Here is a 24,445-nt window from a genome sequence, read left to right as displayed (position 1 = left end):
AAAAATTAAGTATCGCCGTTCCATTTATCATAATTAACTGCAAGAAATTGAAAAAGAGCAATTTCCATATGTCAGCTAATAGATGTGCGATTGTGATAATCGTCAATGTAATAACGGAAAACCTGTTTTACATTTATTTATATCTTGCCACACATCAGACTCTATTCGATATTAATATTTTTAAGTTCGCTAAATTAATTAATTATCCATTGCAGTTTGATTGGCCTATAATGCGGTTACAGTAAATAGGATGTGTGTTAAAAACTTCCAACAGGAAGATAACTATTTAAATGAAATTTTCCACGTGCATGATGTATATAAGGCGTATCTCTCGATAAATTCAAACGGGGATATCGAAAGGAAAAGGGTCGTTAGTGACGTTGGCGGAATTCGAAGGTCATGTCGAGTAAAGTCGAAGGATTCTCTCGTTGCACTCTTCCTTTCTTCCTTTCGTGGAAAAAAAAAAGAAGCGCAAGAAAAAAAGTACGCGTAAGCCTTTCGATATTTATTCTGTCGTTTACGCATTAACGCATCCAAATCTCTGGATATTATCCTTTTGTCGATAGAATCAATAACTCCCGTAACTTCCTAACGATTTATATCTTGCTGCCTATGGACAGCGAATAAAAAGACTTTACATCGAAAAGCAGCGCACGTTGCTATTCTCGCGATCTTTTTAGGAATATGTAACATCATTAATCTGCATGTTAATGCAGCTTATTGATTCCGAAGAATGTAAAACGGGAATACTTTAACGTTCAGCTTCCTAATTTATGGAAATCCAAGAATTTTACAAATAAGTGAAGAAAAATAATATCATATATTTATTTTTCTTCACTTATTTGTGAAATTCTTATTAAATATATATATATATACGGAAGTTTGTCGAATCGATCATCGATTCTCTTTCTTCATTTATTGATCCGCTTTTATCCTTTGTCGGGATTGAATTTTGAATTTCACGAACTTGCCTGCTATCCGCCGTTCAATTGCACCGCAAACGCCCGCGAGTCATAACCGAACATTCTCAGCACGTACACGGCTATGAGAAAATTTGAGTGGTAGCGATGTGGAATTTTGCGCCTAGTCGCCGACTGGTTCGCATGCAGAGAGCCGAAGGTCATCCGCGAGGAAAGTTCCCCGAAGCGAGCACGAAGGCTCGCCGTCGACGAGTGGTATTGGGAGGTATAACGGCTTTCCAGATCGACTAACTGTTCCTCTGCGGAGCGACCTTAAAGATTTTTCCCTGGTGAAGACCAGGTCTTCGGGATCCGTCACGATTGGCGGGATCCCCAGTAGGTGAGCCAATCCGATTCCTCGGGCTTTCGACACCGCGACTCCTTGGCTCGCCGCCGCGGAAGCGTCACGGTTTCTTCGTTTCTCTAGGCACGTGGGTCGCTCAAGATCAATCTACGGGATCGTCCACAAATCAGCTTCTATACCATTCCGTGTAACTGGTGTTTCCTTCCATATACGGGGATACTGGGATTTAAAAAATCCAAAGTAGAAAGATTATTTGCTAATAAAAATGATAAGGCACAACAGTCGCGTTTTTTAATCATAAATAATTAAAAATTTAAAGATTTTCGAGAAGTAAATATTTTCACAAAGAAATATACTTCCTGCACTTAATTTTCATCTACGGATCTTTTTGATGATCTATCGATGGTTTATCGATTTCACGTCAATGCTCGCTACGCAAAAAATCTGTTATTAAACGTTATCTATTTTCACAATCTTTTTTTTTTTTTAGAAAAGATTAAGTAAAAATTAACAAACTACAACTTCTTAATATAAATTATATTTTGAATCTCGGACAAATATTTCAATTTTACTTTTAAAATTTATGAAAATTCATAGGTTTTCGTTTAAACAAATTATTTTTACGTCGCGCAGTGTTATCGTTAGAGACAATTGCAAATTATTTTAAAAAATGTATATGTAAAACGAAATATATCCCAATTATTCGAATATTATATATTCTTAGTCTTATTATCTTATCCATTATGGCAATGGCTAATCGATTACAACGATGACGCGTTAATGATAGATCTCTATTTAAAACTGTACCTAATGTCGCGTTCAATTGCCTCTTAATGGCAGTAAACGCTTATTGCCACTGATTTATTTACCGAGCGGAGGAAAATAACTCGCTCGAGAAACCCTCGAAGTCAGATAATCGGCTTCGCGTTTCGGTTCTACGCCCGGTAAAGAGGTCGCGTATGCGATAAGTTGTTTGACAAAATCTGTCACTAAACATCAAAATGTCAGAAATAAAGCACTCTGTGTAATCTTAAGATCGCACGTGTATTTTTAAAAAAGATCATTTCGCTCTTTGAGATTATATTTGCGTAAGCGAAAACCGGATACACATATATAAAAAATCGATTTAATTATTTGCGAATTATAACAGAAAATTTTCAGCGTTTCACGAATTTCCCGAAGAACTTGAAAAAATTTCATTTTTCGATACAAGTAGAGAACATTGAAAATTTTATACTACGATGCGCAAGGTTTAAATTAAAATTCAAATCCAAATCTGCTACCATCCAGAGTCTAAACTCGATATTTATGATTATTTATTTATTAAAAATTTATATTTGTTATTGATTCTTATAAGAACTCGTTCTCTCGCATATTCTTCAAATAATCTTCTCCTTCCAAAAAATACAAAGAATCGGACGACGTCTAAAGAATCTATCGGATGATGTTATTTCTAGCGAGATTAGATATCAGTTCGGCTCTTTAACTCGTTTGAGAAACGATTGCTTTGACTAATGCATCGTACATGATATGCAGGGTATCTCACGAGGTTAAAAAGCGATCGGTAGAAACATATACACACGTGCACAGTTCAAGCGTACAGCCCAAAAGCGGCTCGCTCGCGCGTAATTGCGGGTTGAGAATAATTTCGGCGGTAAATTCCTTAACGTTGGGGTTACGAGCGCACCGGGTCTGGTATTATGGATCGTTTTCTCGTTCACTTCCGGGTGCTAGAGGCCGTCGGATTCCCGAAGGCCTAAAAGGCGCTATAACGCCTTCGTTCGTCGTGCGAGAGAAGGGGGTGAGGAGGGACGGAGAGGCCGGTTAATGCGCCGAGTCGGACGAACTTCCGGGTCTTCGGCGACCCTCGCTTGTCCCGGAAGCCAAACGAACGTCACGAGGAGAGCCGTTACACGCGGACATAAAGGCAATCGCGGGGGTGTCGCGTCTCGTACGATGACCGGCCGGAAACGATAGCGTCTATCTCGAGTGCGACGACATCGATTACCTCGCCGAGGAGGATTGTCATTCGTAAAGTTTTATAGTTTCGTAGGAAAGAAATGATATATATATATATATATATATACACACGCGTGAGAAACGGATTTTTCAAGAAGATTTCTCGTTATTTTATTCCTTAAAATTCCATAATATATACGAATTGTTTTTTCACGCTGTCTTAAAAATATCTTGAAAGCGTCGTACAATTGAGTTATCGCTATTTCTATTAAGGAAAAGTAAACGTTAAATGAATTTAAAAAAATTGTTTATCACGCTTTTTCTGACATTCTCTTAATGAATATTAAGCTGTGAATACTACTGCTGCATCGATTTTGTATTCAGGACACGCAGAGCATGAATAGGATGCTAAAGATTCTCGCTATCGAGCAAAACAGTCGAGAGACGCTCGAGTCTGACGAAAAACAAGAGGAATTCTCTCATTAACTAGACAGAAGTAAAGTATTTCTCTCGTTTCGTAACTCGAATCATACGCGTTCCGTAAAGTTCCAATAAGAACAACGAGATCGAGACTATTCGAAACCAGCGATTGAAATATCACGCGTACCATAATCTGTACACATGAGCGCTGTTCGCGAAAGGATCGTATCGTCCGCTAAAAGGAATCGGTCGACTTCGAAGGCATTCCGGGGATTCGGAAAATGTGATCATCGGGAATGCAATTCTCTCTCTTTCTTTTTCTCCCTCTTTGTCGCGTTGAATAGAAATATACTCGAGATGCGCGCTCACTGGCTATTACGATTGTTAATCGATTCGCTTAGCTCGAGGAGAGAGAGAGAAGATTGACAGATAGCGAGCGGCGAGAAAAAAAGCGAACGGACGCGGTTGGACCGCGTTGGTTACGGCTAGATGACCTGGCCTTCCTTAGCGAGAACGACACGAGGTGATCTGGGATCGCGCCCTCCGTTACGGAGGTACGGTTATGCGGAGGTGAACGATAACGGAACGTCCTCCTCTCTTTCTCCGATCGTTTTTCTCCTTCTTGCCTTCGTACCGGCCTCCGTTTCTTCTTCTTCTTCTTCTTCTTCCTCGTCTCTTCGAGCATTACGCTCGCGCATAACCACTTTTGGTAATACCGAACGGTAGGAAGCCACGATCGATCAAAGAAAGTTACCTGACCGAAAGTGGATCACTGCACGCACTTAGAGATGTTTACGATACTTGAACGTTAGATAAGCATCGGAAGGGATACTAAAATTAATCCTTTATATCCACGATTATATAACTCCTGCATTTATTGTATCATTAAACCTGTATTTGGTTAAGTAAAGTATGATTTTCGACACAAATCAACGATATCATTATTTTAACAGAATAAGATATATGTATAACTAAATGAAAAAAAATATAAAAAAAAAATGTAAATTATATAATTTTGCCGTCTTTTTTACATTATTCACTTATAGCGTACAAAATATCACAAAATTTTTCCAAATTCTAGTCTCCTTCCTTCTCTAGATTCTTTCCTTTTTAATTTATTAATAAATTATAATTATAAATTTTAAGATCTTTAAAGAAAATTGCAACAATTTTTTTGCCAATTAATTAGTTAAATAAATGCAACAGGGAGTTTATTAATCGGGAGATCTCTTTCTCGAATATACATTATACCGCATACAAAATTGACGCTGCAGCATGCGCAATTGGAACGCTACTTTACGGGTTCCGACATCGGCAACCGGCCGCTCGTCTCGATAATCCGGCGATCTCTCGCCGAGAGCCGCGGGATCGCTATCGCGTGTCGAACGGTCGTTACGGTGACCGGAAGTTGTCATCTATAGCCGATCGGATAGCCCCGACACTCGCTCCACGAACGTGGCCATTAACTTATTATCGATTACCCGTCGTGTATGTATATGCGCGCGACCAGTCGCGGATCGAAGCGTGTGCAAACGAGTGCAAGAGCACTGGCGTTGCACGTATAATCGCGAAAGGTTTTGCGAGAGGACAGGGAATAATTAGCAAATTCGCGTTGCGATCTTCATTCAATATCCAGATATACACGTTCAAAAGATGCGCTAGAATTAATAAAATCGCTTTAGACCTTTTATAACCGCGATAATTCAAGATAGAAAATCACTTTATAAGTTTATGTTCACATTGTCTATTAATATATGTGTGTATGTATCCTCTATATGTATTTTGTACATGTGTATATTTTATTTTTTCAAATGTGTATATGTGTTTTTGTATTACGTCGCAAATAATAAATAGTCTAAGATAAAATTCAGGAATTTTTGATATTCTATTATTAGATTGTTCCTGCTAAAGGTAGAAAATATCGAAGATATATATAAAATTAGGTATTATAAAAGAAGAATATAAGCTCTAATATTAATTTAACAAAATTAAAGTAATATAATTTTTTCTTTCAAAATTAATGTGCTATTGCACACGCGATGATTCTTCAGAGATTTCGTAATTTTTCTTATCGACTCTTTAATCATTTTGGAAATGAATTTTCCTTGGTACAAATACACTTATATTCTCTGTAATAATCATATAGAAATATTATAGAAATATTTTACCATTATATTATGTGTGACGTGACTCTAATATTTTACGTCTACGTATTAGTTAAAGTAGATCTTGTAATTATAATCCATGCTGGCAGAGGTGTTTAATTTAACCCGTCGCGATATTCCAAGGATTTTACGTTGGCTCGTATTGAAGCAGATTTGTGCGCTATTGTATAATGATGCGCGTGTATCCGCACACCGATACGGCACAGAAACACGAATACAGACGCAAAGGCAGGTGATTTGAGCGATGGCGACGGATAGGGTGGCACCCGGAAGAAGGTTAGCCAAGAAAATGGAAGTGGGGTGAAAGAGAACCGCCGGTAGAAAATGAACCAAGACGATACATATATATATACAATACATATAATATGTGTGTGTGTGTGTGCGCGAGCGCCCGCGAAAAGAGACGATGTAGCTAGTTTTGACGTAAACGGAAATACCGGAAGTACCGCGGGTTTCTTGAGCGAACCGCTTGCGATTTCACGATCAATCGATCGCATCGTGCGGTCGAATTTCTTTCGTCCATTTGGGCGGGGGGGGGGGGGGGCAGGGCGATTGCGAAGGAAACGAGTTACGTGATAAGATATTATTGCAACGATAGATATTATTCGAGCGATTTCGTATATAATAGAAAACCTATTAACCGCAACTCTGACGTTGCTGTTTCGATCGTTCGATATAAATAAATTTTCCAACAGGGAATGCATCAAAACAATTTTAAGTTAATAGCAATTAAGTTTACGTCCGTAAATTCTTTTTTCAAATTATCGCTGTTGCAAAAGCTTAATTATTAATAGATAAAAAATACAATGTAATTAAAATTACGTTGTTACGTCACATAGTCGTAGCTATAAAATAACAATCAATCGTTAATTTTTGTAGATGAAACAAAATAATTAATACCTGATTTCTTTTCATATAGTCTTCTATAATAGATAAAAAATACTTTTTTCGCCGTTAACATTTACAATTATGGGGGAGGGAATACATTTTGATATCTTTAAGTTTAATGTGTAGAAGGCCTTATCTAATCCAAGACAAAATCAGCGATGTTTACCCGAACTTTCTTGCGAGAGTTAATGATATTCGTCCAGATAAAATCTCATACTGTTATTTCGACGTAGGTGGTCGCGCGTACTCTCACTGCCGTAAACCACACTGGGGAGAGCGGGATAAGAGGAGGGGGGGAGGGGGCTGTCCGTCGGGGGTGTTTGCGTGCAAACGAGGCGGTGAGCTTAGGAGGTGAAAATCCAACGGGAACGGCGCCGTCGCCATGATTATCGATCCCTGCCAAGTTCCGACAGTCGCTGCCAAAGCTTTCATACGAAAGCGACGAGGACGCGGGCGACGAGGGGGATCGTCGACAAAAAGAGAAGGATCCAGACTCCTGAGGTATCCGAGAGAGCGGCAGGAAGGTGGAGGAAGTTGGGCGCGGAAGGGGCGACGGGGGTGAATCGATGACGTATACGGAAGCAGGAAGCGCGAGGGGACTCTGCTCAATTTCCGGCATCCCTGGAGAACGAACAGCGAAGGACGCCGGAGAGCAGTTGAAAGCTCCCTCGACAAGGGCTTCGCGCTCGCTCCTCTATCTTCCCACCTTCGTTCTTTTCTCAATCTCCCCCTACTCTTTTCCATCTTCCCTGTTTACCCTCGGCGTCGATATAAACTCGCCCTTTATTTCAGAAATGATCTGCGTCAACCGAGAACCATCCTCGAAAAGCTTGACAACCATGTTATTAAAATCAAATCACACTTAAATTCGTGCTAATAAAAACTAAAAGTGTATCAATTATTTTTAATCGACAATAATTTAATCGATTGTTGTCAATTGCTAATAATTGTTTATTGAGACTAAATTATATGTATATCTTGTTAATTTTTTCACGATGAGAAGTTTCTCAACATTAAATATTTGTAGCACTTCAAAAACACCTATATAATTTAAAAAAGAATTTTAATTTCTTATGTAAGTGCGCGTGTAAAAAGTTTTACACAAATAACTCCCGATGATGAATTGCGCGTTTGCTTCTCCCCCACCCCCCACCCCACCCCACCCCATCACATCTTTCTGACAATATATAACTCTTAGGCCTAAAAGAAGTAATCGTAGGAAGAACAATTCGGATCTCGTGCGGACACACCTTCCTCGTTTGGGGTCCAGCTGATGAAGCTTATCTCATTTTCGATAACGACCGCGATTCTTGGAAGAGTAATCCCTGGAGAAGAGAGAGAGAAAGATCGAGAAAGAGCGCGAAGAATAGAAATGGAAAGGGCGAAGCAAAGGCAGCAGTGTACGGAATGAGGATCTCTCCCGTCTGAATAAAGAGAATTTAATTCGATGAATCGCCATGTCGAGATTGTGATTAACCTGTGAACAATAGTTGCAGTCCGATAGACCCATCCGGTTTAAATCCTCGAAACAAGAGTGGATGATTCGATTTAAATTTTATACACATACGCTTTCCTCGATCTATTTTTTCTCACAGATAAAAAATGTAAAAATGTTGTACAAATTTTTATCAATATGTGAAATGATGTAAAATGATTGTATGTAGGATAGATAAATTTATTTATAAAATATCTTACCTATTGATAAATTTAATTCCATCGCACAACTAAATTTTATTCTTCAGATAGATATTGAAAATCACGCTGTATTATTTTAGTAAAAATCGCGCTTCCAATTCTAGATTGATCCTATGATTAATAAAATTCTATGGTTTATTTTTCTATTTTTAATTTCGTATTAAATGTATTATATAGAAAAGAGTCTGAATATGTTGACGGAGAAATCTCTCTCGTAGCAGCAGATATCGAAATTTGCTTCGTTAAGCGGTGCTTCGATCACGTCATCTCAACACAAATCGTTTGAAACTTAGAGCATCCGTAGGGGAGGTATCTTATCTATGTGCATGTTGAGCAGAGAGAAAGGAATAGAGGAAATGAAAGAGAGAAGGAGAGACACAGCAAACGAATAAAGAAGCGAGGAGGGGTGGAGGTTTCCCGAAGGTTATCTCGGCGCCAGAGGCCACCGCGCGAGGCAATTTCCGGGTTGGCTAGAACTTGCTTCCGGCTTCTAAAATTGCCTGTAGCGCTTTAACACCCCCGGCGCCCTCCTGGAGAGACGAAAATCAATGAAGACCCGCGATTTAACCCGAGCTGCGGCACGTCATTTCGCATTCCGCGGTTCAGCGTTGTAAGGCCGGAAATATATTGAAACAGAGAGAACGTATCCACATGTATGCGTGATTTATTTTCTATAAAAATTATTCTTAATGAAAAATTAAACGCTTATCTTTCATATATCGCATGCTTATTTTAAACATATTAAGACAGATAATAAATTTAACATACGTTCCATTTCATTTATATATGCAAGGCGTGAAAAAAATGATCAATCTTTTTGATGAGCGATTTTTGATAATCGATTATTGTAATTTATAATAACATCTTATTATTTATTAAAATAATATTCAATTTATATTTAGAACGTTAAGATTTTTCAATTGCCTAGTACTATTTGTATGTCGTTGACAGATTATGTAAATCTGTATGAGAATTCGACAGAGATTCACGAGAGAAAAAGATGGAGAGAGAGTTTGTAATCTCGGATAGACTTCAAACTGTGTAAAATCTTCTATAAACTTGTTAATCTGGTAAACAACTTTTTCATTGAATTTAAAACGCGCTGCTTTGTGGCATGAGATTTTGTTTGGAGAGATTGGCCGAAAGCCATTATATAATCATCGAATGGCTCTGTTTAACCACCGCTAGTCGTGAATATGGTAGACAAGTGCCAACAAATGGGCAATTAACTGCAATTAGATGATAGCCTACTTTCTAAATGGGATCGAGGGCCGAAAGCTCGAATCCTTGCTTTTCTCCATGTTTCGTATCTTATCGTGTAATTTTGCCGCGAATATATAATTATCTAGCAGTACTTAATAATTTTTAATTAAAAAAAAAAAAAGTTCGTATGTTTCAGTTTAATGTTTTTTTTTTTTGCGATATCTGTGTTTAAATATTAAAATTGAACCATTAAAAATATTAAAGATGAAACTAAAAAAAAAAAAAAAAAAAAGATACTGCTAGTTAGTATTCTAGTTACGTTATATAGATTTAGATACACAACTACCTAAAAAATATCTAACAATAAATATAAAGTAGATATATATAACTTAATGAATCAAGAATGTACTTCCATGTACTTTGCTGGAAGCCACAGTTATAATTCCAAAATTTATGTAACCTGATATTCACACATTCGACAAGGCGAAATAAACTTCTTCGATATAAATCCTCTTTTCCACATCTCGCGTTCCCTTCTCTTCTCTCTTACTTTATCGTTTCAGCCACCGAGGCATCTGAGGTCGAGTGTGAGCACCAGCTTGAAAATAACTTCCCGCTCAATTACGCGACGACCTCTTTCGAGCCCGGCATGTCGCGTCCACGCATGCCCGAGTCGTCGTCGACCGAAGGAAGACTCCGCTCGCGAGTACGAGCTACTCTAATCGAGATCATTTCGGTTCGCGTCAATTTAGAGGTTGCCGCGAAAGTTTTGACCGATCCGGCGCGATCCGCGCGGCCCGGCATTTCCGCGAGAGCTGCAAAATCGCGCGCGTTTCCGCGGCGCGGGATTCGTGCCGCGTTTCTCCATCGCGACGCCGAGCCACGCGGTCGACGTCGCGACGCCAACGCGTCCGATCGGTGACGTATGCGCGACGCGCATGTCGAGTTTCATCGCCACGCGTCCCGTACGACCCCGTAATTCAGACAATTTGCGACCGTGTCCTCTCCTCTCCTCTCCTCTCCGTTCTCTCATCGCGTACTTTGCTCTCGCCCCCGCCCGCTAAATCCATTCTCGCTCTTTCGTTCCTCGCCTCCCAAACGTCATTATTCCCATCGACCTGCAAACTCGTCCTAAAGTATCGGTCATTCCGACTTGCATGGATTATCTCTGGATTTATTTCAAGAACAGGTCGGGCAAATTAAGAGCTAATTTTTTTACAATCTATTTTTATTCATTAATTTCAGGAATTTTTTCAAGAATCTTGGGAAATAAATCTTTTATCAGTGAGAAAAGATAGTACCTCGATAAAATTTAATTAACAATGGACGCGCGATATCAGATCTTATTTATTAAAAAGCTATGTGAATTCTCTTTTTTCAGTTGCAAAAGCCACAGGAATTTTTGAGAAACTTTCCAACAGCGAATCTCACGTGATGCACACTCGTGATGCAGATTCGTAAACAACCATAAAACAAGAGACGTTTTAAAAGGCCCCGAGTATGAGGCCGATAGCATTCGTGCAATAACGCGCCCATCTGCGCGAGGATTAAAGTATCTTTGTAGCCCTAATGATCCCGCGTCAAGACGTCCGCTTGACACGTGATACTTATCGTCTCGCGACAGGCATGAATTCCTTCCTCCGGTCGACAATGCATATCTCAAAGAGGCACGAAGGAGAAGAGCGCGTACGTTGCCTAAAATTCGCAAAGTGTCATGTGGCACGAAAAGAAACAACGAGGATCTCGTTGGACGCCGGGGCGTCCGGGAGAAGAAAGGCTTTATCGCGTGTGTATAGGGGGGACTTTATGTAACTGGCGATAATTGTGCCCGGTACACAAAAGGCGCATCCGGTACAATGAGAGATATAAGCGAGACGGGCGCGCAACGAGAATTTCCTACGTGATTGAGGGAAAATTGAAGGGTCCTTTGTCGGCGCCGTGACGAGAAGGACACGGTACAACAAAGTATGTACATGCGATCTCGTATGTAACAAGGAGAAGGCGTGCGACAAAAGATCGATACGCTCGTGATACGCAGAATCGGTAACGAGGAGGAGCCGCTGCCTTCGGTTGTTGGACGAAAAACGCGCCAAGAGTCCTGGTGCACGATAACGGAACATAGACGTTATTTGGACAAGACGGTCGTACATAGTATATCCGCGCGCACATGCTCCATGTGTAACATTTTCTTTAACCAATTTGAATCTTTTCTCCGCAAAAAATATTGTTCTTCGAAGTTTAAAATTAAAGAATCTCTTAGGATTTCAAAGTAATTAAAATTCTCTATTCTTCGGTAAAGAAAATCTTATTTTGGAGCGATTTTAATTTAACGATTGAAACATATTTAAAATCAAATATTATAAAATTATAAACAATTATATTGTCTGACAAAATGTCCATTTAAGAAATCGAGTTCAAAATTAGAAAAGGCACAAAGACGTCGAAACATTCGATCAAATTTCGCTCGGGTATTTCGAGATTCCATCGCATTGACAATGAGGGCTGTCAGCCCTGGAAGAATAATGTTTCACCGAATCGTGGTAAGCCGAAGGTTTTGCGACATAATGGACACGATACAAGACTACCCTCCTCTGGTATGTAAACCACAGAAGGGAACGCCATCACAGGGTATCAACGTTTCCATGTATCGATGTCTTCGTCGGCTCGCGTGTCAGCGGACTCGTATAAAGGCGCGCTCGTAATCTCTGCACAAACGCATTGTCTTGTAACATTACGTGCAAATATTTACTTTCATTTCAATTCGTTATGTTTGAATTATATCGATTCGCCAGTTTTAGAAAATGAAATTAAAGCCTTGACGCCGGCCAGGTGCAAATATATCCTCTCTTCTTATAGATAGAAATTAAATTTAACTGACAACGCTGCGCCTCGCGTGCTGCTAATTTCATGTCTCGTTTTTCGCGAAATAGATAAATTTCTCGAAAATTATAATATACATTTTCACATTACTCTGCTATTTATATGGTTAATATTATTATTATTATTATGCAAAATGATTCTTTACATTATATTATTATTGAATCGAAAATAGCGTCAGTTAGCCATTAATGTCTAAATTTAATCATTAAATTAAATCCTCGCGATAAATTCGCAAACATTGATATATTCGCGAGGAGCGATCACATTTTACAAAACATCACCGATAACTTTATCGAGCGCGCGTCTCCTTGGCGACGCTCGATTTTCAAGCGCGACAACGTCTTTATGGGACCGGAGAGTAAGGTGGTATCGGTATTTCTTGCGGTTCTTTGTCCCGCACACACACACAAAGTCCGTGTACCAATCTCACCTCACCTGTGCCACGCCAATTCGTCCAGAGGTAACTCGATCACGCGTGGCGTTTCCCCCCACAACTTTGTCCGGGTCTCCTCGGTCCCGAGTGCCCTCTCCTCACTTTACTGAGGACCGGGTGTGCGTTTCTTTGTCGCTCCTGCCCGCGTAAAAAGCTACGCGCTTGTTTCCGTCTCTCTGAGATGGCGATAATGGTGTGGTGATGATGGTGGTGGTGGTGGTGATGGAGGTGGTGGTGGTGGTGATGGTAGTGGTGGTCCCTCCCGAGTACGAGGTAGATCGAGTGGCGACCGCTTCCGGTAAGACGCGATTCTCGTCGAGCGAAATGATCGGCTCGTAAACAACATATATCGCGATATGAGAAAAAGGGGATATAAAAGAGCGCTCAACATCTTATATTTTTAAAAGGAGTGACATTGTTTAGACATGCATTTATATTACTTTCTCATAAAAGAGTTTCTATTATATTTCGTATTTTAAAAATCTAATTTATTTTTCTATCACTTCACCATCATTAGATCTTGTTTTAGCTAACAATAATAAATCTATTTTTTCTTAGCCAGGCCAAAATGATTCAGAAAATAGATCTTTTGATAATTTAGTATCGATCATGCGGGTTTTTATCTGGAAAAATTGAGACGCGATATTTTATTAAATGCCGGGTGACAATTCTATATTCACGAAAATATCCGTCTAGCCGAGATATTTTAATCTCGCGTAGATCTCGATTCGCCGGTTTAAAGTTAACTGCTCGATTTTTGCCGACGTTAGTAATATTCACGGTTTGCGAGATGACTCGTCTTGATTCCTCTGTAATTTTAATAGCGTTCAGCTGCCGGTTTTAGATAATTAATATTGCGGTAAAAATGACTATTGGTCATCGATATTGTATAGAGGGACGCAACAATATCCGCCGAGTTAAAGATATTTGCGAGAAATTTATCTGTTTCTGCTTTTATACGCAATATTTACGAAAAAGCGTCATAATTCTCTCCTTTTATTAAGACGAATATTTTTAGAAATCTCTATCATGCTAGATAAAAAATTTATACCAGACAAGACAAACAAGATACTAAGTTAGTATGAAGCTAAAACTTTTTAGCTTTAAATCGAGATAATGGAGATATCGAAATCTTCATATATCGAAATCTTCGTTAAATGGCGATTACGGTCTAATGAATACAGCTAACGGATCTTTCGATCATATTGTAAAAATCTCTACTGCGAAATCTCACCAAGTCTCAGACGCGGCTGGGTGGTGAGGATTCGCGGAAGCTGGCGGCGGATAAAGTACGCGATGATCGCGGCAAGGTGAAGCGAGGCGAGGCAAGGGACAAGAAATCCTTCTTTCGGTAAAATGCCGGTAACATTACGTACGTCTGGAGTCCCGTAACGACGATCGCTAGTAATCACACTACCGGTGTTACCAGACATTACTGCGCCGGGTGGACGGTATAGTTACATCGTCGACCGGGGGAAAATCATTACCGGGGAGTACATTGCTTTCACCGAGCATAGGAATCGAACGGTCCTGTGAGAGATGAGGAAACACCGTTGGAATGACCCGGGACCCGCGTTCCCCTGATCCTCGTAAGGCTCTCGAGTCGCGCGTGATCCTCCGCCATTAGTTCCATCGTTTACGCGGGAGTTCTTTCCGTTGAATATTTTACGCTTTCCGATCTCAATTGGTGGTTTCCAAAAAATCGCACGGTCCCCCTGAATTTATTAATAATCGAAGAAAAAGAACGTTCGTTTTTAAAATAGAAGTTTTTGAAAATTGAAAGTTTTTTTACGCAAGTCACGGATGCATAAATAAATAATGAATCCGTATTTCTTTAATTACAGTTTCAGATGGATTTCACAAGAACATTTATCTTGAATATATTTATTTAATAGCAAAATTGTATCGAACTTCAAAGTTCCATGTTGCAAATATAAATTCAACATCTATCTAAAATAAAAAAATAATATGCAAATTTATATTAAACAAAAAAATACATGTTTTAAGATATTATATAACTGATCGTGAATAAGAATAGATATGATAACGAGTTACAAGCGACTACAGCAGTTAAGAGCCGATTCCACGTTGGAACATGATCGACCATAACAGCGATCCATTTGGTATTCTTCTCACGTTCTCATTACGAATTCATAATCGTTCGTGCTACGCGAGTCTCCTTCCGAGGGATATCAGGAAGGAGAAAGAGAAGCGCCGAGGGGCAAAATCTGCGGCCAGAACGAACGAGAGGCGAAAGAAGGCGCACGATGGGAACGACAACGATGACGACGACGACGATGACGACGACGTGGAACGGCGGTAGTGACGGTTGGCTTTTTTGCCAGAGAGACCGGGAGAACCGACCCGGTGAACCCAGAAGGACGGAACGGTACCCGATGCCCTCCTCCGTCGCCAACCCTCACGGCCGCGACGTGGATATGAGGGACACCGGGGTCCCGCTTCCCGGATTCCTATGCGCTTCTGCCGATCGACCTAAACCCGTGTACGGTACATCGCCGCGTTCGCAGATACTATAAAAGGCAGATGAGGGCACACTCTTTCACGCGCCTCTCGGAGATGCCGACGACATTATCGCTCGCCTCGCGTTCGCTAATGTAATCATCGCGGCTTATTCTTAAACGCAGGATCATCACGGATCCACGAAAAAACATTACACTATATAAATAGTAATTAAAAAAATTAATATTATACATAATTATTTATATTTAATAAATGAATAATTTTCATGTTAGGTTAGTTAAGATTAATTCGATAATTAAAATTTTTTATCACCCCATATATATAATATTTTTTTTTTTTCTCTTATAGATAAGATTCTCCTATTATATATTTTTTGTTTCTCTAAAAAAAATATATATATATATACTTATATTATATGTAATGCGTTAAAATTAACAAACTAATATATTGAAATAAAAAATAGAAGATGAAAATGCAAAAAAAAATATATATAGTGTACTTTTATTTAAAAATTTTTTAAATACTATATCAATGTCTATACGTTGATCTATATCGATACATATCGCTTTAAATTTCGATCACTAATATGACTTCCGGAATACAAAAGGCGTAAATTTTGTCGCATCGTTCATTGCGTACTTTTATCCTTCTTCACCTGTGCTCGTGTCAGAATAATAACGGCAGACGCACCTTTTTCTCCCCGTTGACTCCGCGTCCACCTGCGTGCAGGTGTATTTATACGAGATTCTCGGGAACGAGGAAGTGGCACCTGGTTGGAGGAAGCCGTTACGCGATATCGAATCTTTTCTCCAGGGTACGAGAACTGCTCAAGAAGTCGAGGTCTTGCCAATCTCCATAAAAATTGACCATTTAAATGCGTCTAATATTATCAATTAAGCATATATATATATATATATATATATATATAATTCATTAATATAAAATAAATAATTAATTTTTTAATTAATGTTACAATATTTTATGCAATAATTAAAAATATGCAAGTTTTTTTTATTATCCTAGACAAAGTAAAATATCTATATAGACAAATATAATAGCTGTATACATATATAACAGCCGCGCAATTTTCCGATTACGTATCGCGCGGCACGTTACATCGTAACGATCATATTGCGACAGAAATAATCTTGCAATCGAAAGTAGTCGAATCGCACACGTAACTTATCAGAGCGACTCATCACCTTCTTGATATCGCGTTGAAACGTGTCGAAGGAAGTAACAAATTCGGTATATCGCTATCTCGAAATCCATGCGTGCTGGATGCGCGGAAACAAAGCCGAGCGTTCGACGTTTACGTAAACGACAGCCGGTTCGCGCTTCCATTACATCACGGCTCGCGTTTTCTTAATTGGATTACGAACGGCCCAACTTATCGCGTAACGATCGAAAGACGGAAGAGCGAGCGACGTCGATCGACGAGCAGAGAGGCGAGCAACATTCGAAGATAGCTCGTCCAGTTTATCGGCGCGTTTCTTACCACTGGTCGCATGATCGATGCGATCGATCGCGATCAATGATCTCGCGGCGGAAGCCCCACCCTGTTTTACCTGTCCTAGCTGGATCGACGTATTTCCACGTAAGAATCCGGGCTCGCTTCCGGTTTATTCGCGACTGGTTTTACGAACGACCGCGCCGCGATGTTGTCGTTTGATATATTGATATAGCGGTAGTTATCTTAATATTAGCTCTCCCAACTGTGATCGATATCCGATATCGTACAAGTTATTTCACGAGCTAATCCGTAAGCGGTTCTTCTGTCGTTCAAGTGAAATATTATTTTCTTCTTGCATATTATCTATAAATTATGTTCTTATAAATAGATCGATCCATCTTCTCCAATACACATTTACTGAAATAACAAATATATATAATTGTAAAAGTGACATTTGAAAATAGGGACACGCGGTAATTATATATATAAATATAAATTTTTACTATATAAATTCACACAATTTTTATTATTCTAATTTTTCTTTTCTTTACGCAATTATTCGCGAATTAGATCGTTCTTTTCTTTAAAAGAAAAATGTCTAATAATAAGCAATTTTTCTATTAAGTCGTTCTACTCGCATAAATAATAATACTAAATAATATTTTGCATTATCTTGTCAATATCGTTTACTACCATATGTGTTATTTAGACAGAATTTAAGCAAAATTCGTGGGCGTGTAAAAGAAAATCTAAACTTAACAAACGAACAAAAAATAATGCAAATATTTGTTGTAGAACGCAAACTAATATTATGTTAAATATTATATTTTATTATATGTTATTTAGAAAAAAATGTCGTAATGATTATTAATTAAATAAAAATATTTGAATAAATCAAGACTACGTAATAATAAATGTTTAATAAATGATTACACGTATTCGCGTCTTATAATTATGAAATGTAAGATAAACCGATTCCAATTCGAGATACTGGAATGCAACGGATTATTATACCATTATATTTAACATCGATCAACATTAAATATTTAATATAAATCGATATCTATAGTATTTATTTTTCTCAGAATATCTCAAATCTTCGAGCAATATCTATTCATGGAAATTCGATGGGAATGACTTGATGATAATATCCATTTACCGTTGCCAGCGCGATATAAAGTTAATTAACATTATTCGATCTAAACTCCAAATAAAGCAATAGCTCTTTATTTTATTATAGCCTTTATTTTTGATATTTGCATCTCAGAATATCTCAGAAGCTTCTCGCGGAAATCTTACTGGTTTTCGAAAACGAGAAAAACGTGACGTTATTGATCTACCGGTAGCCGAGCAAAAATTGTCCGACTGATAAAGTTAATTAACATCGGCAAATTTCAACTCAAGCTAGCATAACGCGACGATCATAAATGTTCCCACGCTCGGTAAGAACATGTCGCCGATACCATCATCTATCATCCACTATCGTCGTCGTCGTCGTCGTCGTCGTCCTCCTCCTCCACATCGTTACGCGAGTGCGTACGCAGAAGAATCGGGGAACACTTTAAATACCGGAAACCACGCCCTTCCAATCAAGATCCTCGATCGAGGATTTGTTTTTCCTCCTGTCGCTCGACGATCGATGCCATTTTAATATGTAATATTGCCGTGAAGATCGCGATATCGCAATATCCACTTTCATATTTTTTTCGGTCATAAAGTTACATAGTCAGCCGATAAATTATCCGTATAAGAATTAACGAAAAGTATATTTTAATAATGAGATTCGCGATATATGACATAGTTCGCGAGAAAACATATACAGCTCAAAATTGATGAATAAGAAAATCTTCATAATCTCTCGAAATATTAACGTCACGACGTATCGATTTGTTGATCAAACGTATTACACTTCGCAAGATTCATATCTCGACCTGTTCTCGGTGCATTTTTTTTTAATCACTCGGACGACAATATTCCGTAAGGAAGGCTCGTCCCTTTGCTCGCGTTTCACCGCTCTTCCGACCCAAAGACTCGCGCGCAAAAGTACCGCGCTCCTTTTCTCTTTCACATCCTACGTGTGTGCCGACTCCGTTGTCCTTGCACAATGGTCCATGTAATCAGCGGCGAGTGATCGTCACCCGACGCGTACACCAACTCTTTCAGCGTATATAGCCTCCCCTCTCTCCCCTCTCCTCCTCCTCACCACCGTCAAACTCCTTTCAACATTTTCCTCTCTTTCCTGCGCTTTTCCTCAGACTCCGCCGGGGGTGGCCATAACGAGACGTCGGGGATTCGTCATTGTTCCACGCGACCGTAAAAGCAACGCAAAAGCCGTGGCAAAAGCGGACCGGAGCAATACTTTAATGCGGCTTCGTGCCCCTCGCTCACCCCTCTCCCTTACCTCCTATTTCCTTTCTGGCCCTTCACGTTCCCCGTCCTCGTCTCTTTCGACCGCCGGCGAAAATCTCATCATTTAGAGTGGCTCGATGCGGCATGTAAAGCGCCGCGCCGGTGTGAAGCCCCCCGTTTACGAACAATGAGAATAGCACATCAAGCGGCCAGCAGCGATAAGGAAGATGTTTCTCTTTGGAAGATAGAGGATCTTTTGCAGCTTCGAGAAAACCACGGCACGCGTGCCTCGTTTCGAAATGATATTTTTTCTTTCCTCCCTCTCATTATACGCGTAAGCAGAATGAATATAAAATAATATAATATAATATAATGTAATAAATATCGAATAAATAATGATGATATAAGCCTTTTCTTCATATGTATGTGAATATTATTTATTTTTCTCTTGATAAAAATAAAACGATAATATACAAGAAAATCTTTTCATGGTATTTGCATGGTTAGTCGATAAGATAAATTAATTAATCTTAAATTAGCAAATTGCAATAATTTTCTTTATTGTATAGCCATAAATAAATAATATAATATGAACGGAATGGAAAAAAGTCAATCTTATTTCATTTAAATTAATATTGTCATTGAGATATACATTTTCTCGTATTATAATTCCTACAATTATTAAGATTTATTAATGCGCGTTGCATGTATATCGTAAAAAAAAAAAAAAAAAAAAAAAAAAATCTTTTCTTAGTTATATAATTTATTCAGAGACACTATGGGCGCCGCCAAATGAAATTTCAAAAAAATCGATCTCGTGAGTCTTTACTCTTCGACCCCCTCCCCCCCCTCCCTCTTACCCCCTGTTCCCTGGTGACGGCACGTGGTCCGCTTAAATAGGGCGTGCGGACGGGACTTAGATTGCATAGAACCGGGGGTGTGTTACCATAGTGGCCGCGCGCGGAAGGGTGCACCACATGGTTTGAACGCGCGCGGGGATGAAAACGACCTGGGATATGGTACGGAGGGATGGACGATCCCGTTGTCCGTGTGGGGTGGCACAAAGGAAACCGGAGTACTAACCAGGGCATTAGCAGGGAACCTCCGCTTCCGACAAACAAGTTCAGCCCTCGGTCGAACCTTCATCGGCACTCCCCCCCTCCCCTCCCCCCTCCTCCTCGGTCCGTCTCTTTCGCCCCTTCTTCGCCCCTCGACATCCCATTCTCTTTCCCTATGTCACCCTTTGGGAGTCGCGCGACCTCGTTTCGTCAGGGGATGGAAGTCCGGTCCGCGTCGCTTCATATCGATTGCGGGGAGAAGCATAGGGCACCAGCTTCCGTTCTAGTTTTGGACCTACGATGCTGTCCGTTCAGCGCTCTCGAGCGTCTCTGGAGAAATCGGAAACCCCCCTACTCGCGTCGATAATATAATACGCGTTCATCGTGTCTTGAGCAAGATAAGTACGGCGATACAACGATATACAAAAATATTCGCGTTCATTACTAGTGGCTTGCTTATAGTAGAATATTTTTTAATAAAAAGAGTTAAAGAGAAGAATTTTTTTATATAATTTTTTTTTGAAAAAGAGCGGATATATGTCAGAGTTATCGAACAATCGAAATCAATTTTTTTCTTTAAATCGAGAGAGTTAAAGGGATTGAAAAATATTATTTAAAATGGCTTATAATTTTTCTCTTACGCATAATTTGTTTTCCAAATTTGAAATAGTCAGCATAAAATTATCCAATTGTCGCACGAAATCTAAAGATATAATCCAAAAATTGACTGTTCTATAAAATATAGATTTGTTATAATATATATAAAATTGAGATGGTATTGATTGTGATTTGATCGCGCCAAAATGTATCTCGAGAGAGAGAGAGAGAGAGCTATCGCTGCAAAATATCTCTGTTATACAGAGTCAATCGAATCCCTTACGAAAATATCTACTCGTTCGTAACGCGGACGGTCAAGAACGAGTACGATCGACTGTCCCCTAAAATCAATTAAAGTCGTTCGAAACTATCTGTGTGTACGAAGAGACCGAGTGGCTCCCACATATCTCGAGAGCAAACCTCCCTCTACTCCTCTCCTTTCCCCCGTGATCGCTCTAGGCAACTAACTCTCTATCTCTCTCTCTCTCTCTCTCTCTCTCTCTCTCTCTCTCTCTCTCTCTCTCTCCCTCTCGCTCATGTACGCATGTATATTCTCAGTTCTCCTCTCTGTCAATCGGCCGTTTGATTGCCCTCACCTCCTCCCTCTTCCTCCTTCTCTCTCGTTCCCCGTCACCGCAATCCCGTCGAATTAACCCGTGGAGTCAGAATCCGCTCGAGTACGAGGTGAAGTAATGACCGGGGAGAGACGTTCCCACTTGGTCCGATGTATTCGGTAACGCATCACGCCCGCTCTTGCATTAGATATCTCTTTCTTTTTGATAAAGTACTTGGGCCGCTTGGGTGTTACAGAAATGATTTCGTTACATAACTTTGGCTTGGTCCTAATAAGTTTACAAGTACTTCTCCTTTCTAACAAAGAAAGCATTTATCTTTACCCTTGAGATTTATATTCGACGTGCATTTTAAAACGGAACTAATGTAGAGAATCCACTGAATTTTTCCGGAATTAAATTTTTGGTAAATATTCATGAAATTAAAAAAAAAATATTATATATGTAAAATTATATCCCCTTGGTAGATCAGTCCAACTTTCAGGTTATTCTTTTTGATTACCTATAATTATTCTCGAAAGGATCTGTAACCGTCGACAATAAGAATTGAGAAAAGAATAACAAATTTTAGCGTTCAACCGTCGATCTTGGATTCAGCGAGCACGGTGCATCCACCCTCCCTTCACTGCATCCCCCGCTTACCACCCCTAAATCTGAACGTACCCCGAGAGCGTTTGACGTATTAGTCATTCCTGGCGCAGCTGGGATCGGTCCCCCGGGGGTGCCGACCCTCGTTCCCCCTCCTACTTGCAAGGCCGAATCAATCTCGGCTTATCCTGCAGGAGGGTAGTCGGCGGGGTCCACTCCCGGGTTAGTCGCTAGAGACCCCATGCATTTTTTTGCCATTTCCCCCCGCGCGTGGTCATTGGTCCAGGAAACCTGGGCTCCCGTCGAGAAGCAACCGCGTCGCACTATCGAACCACCAGAATCGATCGGGGTGCATCGGTAATGTCTGTCCGATAGACATTTAAAGCATCGCTAGAAACGACGTCGCGTCGTAATGGCATTATTTTAAACACATTAAAAGATAATTAAAATACTAGAGTCTTCTACTTCTTTTTGAGCAGATTATTCTTCATGTGTTGTCGAAGCAAAATTTATATTTAAATAAAAATTTAATAGATATAGTAAAATCTTTTAACAGAATCATTTATTTGAAAAACTGTTTTGCAAAAGTTATATGACTCCGTATATAAACCATAATTATTTTTACAGAAATAAATATAACTGAAATATACATAATAAAAATAAATACAGTTGAAAATGCACACTAGTAAAATAGAAAATTAAAATCCCCTAACAGAAATAGATGATAAACAGTGTTCACATAATGAAACGCGGCCGATTCCATGTTCCATGTAACTTATTCACAAAGATGGGAAGGAGGGGAGGGGAGGGGGCTATCACTAGATCGTTTCAACCGCGATTTTTCCACCATCGAGAACTGATGTGTTTCAAACTCATAAAGTTTAATTTAGATGTTTTCAAAGAGATTCCACCTTTGACGTTTTTATTGAATAACGACATATATAAACGAGAATTTCTTTTCTTCCATGATGGGGAAATCGATTTAAAATTTGTGTGTATTAAAATATTATTGCATATATAAATATCTGATGTGTACCAAAAGTAATTAATGTAATTTTAGGTTTATTTTAGATGAGCAGGTGTTATTTTGCTATATATATATATATATATATATATATATATATATATATATATATATAGTTTACATTAAAAACATTATATTATTATATGAGAAAGTTGAATTTGAAATTCCGGATTGCATATAAAAATAATAAAAATGGAAAAGGAGGATACACATGAACGGATATGTCTACTTCTCTACTTTAATAATACGTTATTAACAGAAGAATAATAAGACGAGCGAGATACTAATAAAAGAGTTTTGCGAAAATAAGAGGCATATATATATATATATACACAATTTAGAATGTTGCTTTTATAGAAAGATACCTTCCTCCGATCTTACCATCGCGTCGCAGTTATTAACTTAAACGGTAGTTGAGATGATTTGAGGAAACGAGTCAAATTAAATATGTCATGCGCCTTTGTTTTTATAGACAGTCACAAGCAGAATATTAATTACGGATTATTATTTTAAAAATCGATAACAGAAATATACAATTGATTTCTATGCAACAAGAAAGGTAATCTCTTTCTCTTAAATCAATTTTTGACGCATGTTTTATAAACTCTTATTTATTGCGAACTTTATTAAATCATTCCCAGCTTAATTAAATCAATCGTGAAATTATGTATGTAATTCATATTTTGCAATGCACGTAAATATCAGCGCAGTTACATTTATTAATATTTGATGATATATAAATTTTATGATGCAGTGGATTTTCATGATCGTCGAAGGAGTACAATTTGGAAAGTGCACAAGTTTTACTTCTCTTTTTTTCTCTCATCTCGGCATTTCTATTGTTAATTTAAACGCACTCGGGACGTTAAAAAGGCAATGATGATATTGAGAGAAGAGGAAAAAGAGAAGAGTCACGAGGAAGGAGGAATGAGCTTGGAAGAAGGAACCTCTGCGTGACGTCGCTGTGCCACTTTGTCCGCGTGTTCGCGCGTGTCATTGACCGACATGCAACGCCACTCATTGGTGGTTGGAAGCGAGTGGCACGATCGCACGAGATGAGAACGAGAAGAAGACGAAGGCGAGGAGAGAAGGTGGAGACGCGGCGACGTAACGGAGATGGAAGACGAGAGGGGGAGCGAGGGAGTTAACGGGAGGACACGCTGTGGCTAATCTAAGGGACGACCCGCGGGGTACCGTCGCTCGCTAATCACCCTGATGAAGCTTGATGGACCGGCAGCAATTGTTTCGAATGAGATCTCTTCGCACGCTTGACTCCCCGCTCGAGTCACCTCCTCGCTTTCCGAGCCGGCGCGACGATTTTCTGGCCCCGAGATGCAACTGGCTAATTGGGGTAACGGGGCCTCGCGGGACTTTTGTACACACGCGCGTGACTGACGCGTAAACGTCCAATTTACTA

General features: G+C 39.4%; 1 long non-coding RNA gene across 3 annotated transcripts in view; it reads right to left on the bottom strand.

Moving 5' to 3' along the window:
* The window catches only part of LOC138935855 (uncharacterized), a 101,513-nt gene that overhangs the window by 31,130 nt on the left and 45,938 nt on the right, over positions 1-24,445 (bottom strand). The window contains exon 4 of one of the 3 annotated variants that reach the window (XR_011447301.1): positions 916-1,482. The exons of the other annotated variants lie outside the window; for them this stretch is intronic. This is a non-coding gene — a long non-coding RNA (uncharacterized lncRNA). Of the gene's footprint in view, positions 1-915; positions 1,483-24,445 lie in introns of those variants that run through there. 3 annotated transcript variants of the gene reach the window in all.

The sequence above is a fragment of the Polyergus mexicanus genome, unplaced genomic scaffold (assembly GCF_030449975.1).
Source record: "Polyergus mexicanus isolate NDT 795.1 unplaced genomic scaffold, iyPolMexi1.0 SCAF_8, whole genome shotgun sequence".
NCBI lineage: Eukaryota > Metazoa > Arthropoda > Insecta > Hymenoptera > Formicidae > Polyergus > Polyergus mexicanus.
This window is presented reverse-complemented; position numbering and strand designations above follow the sequence as displayed.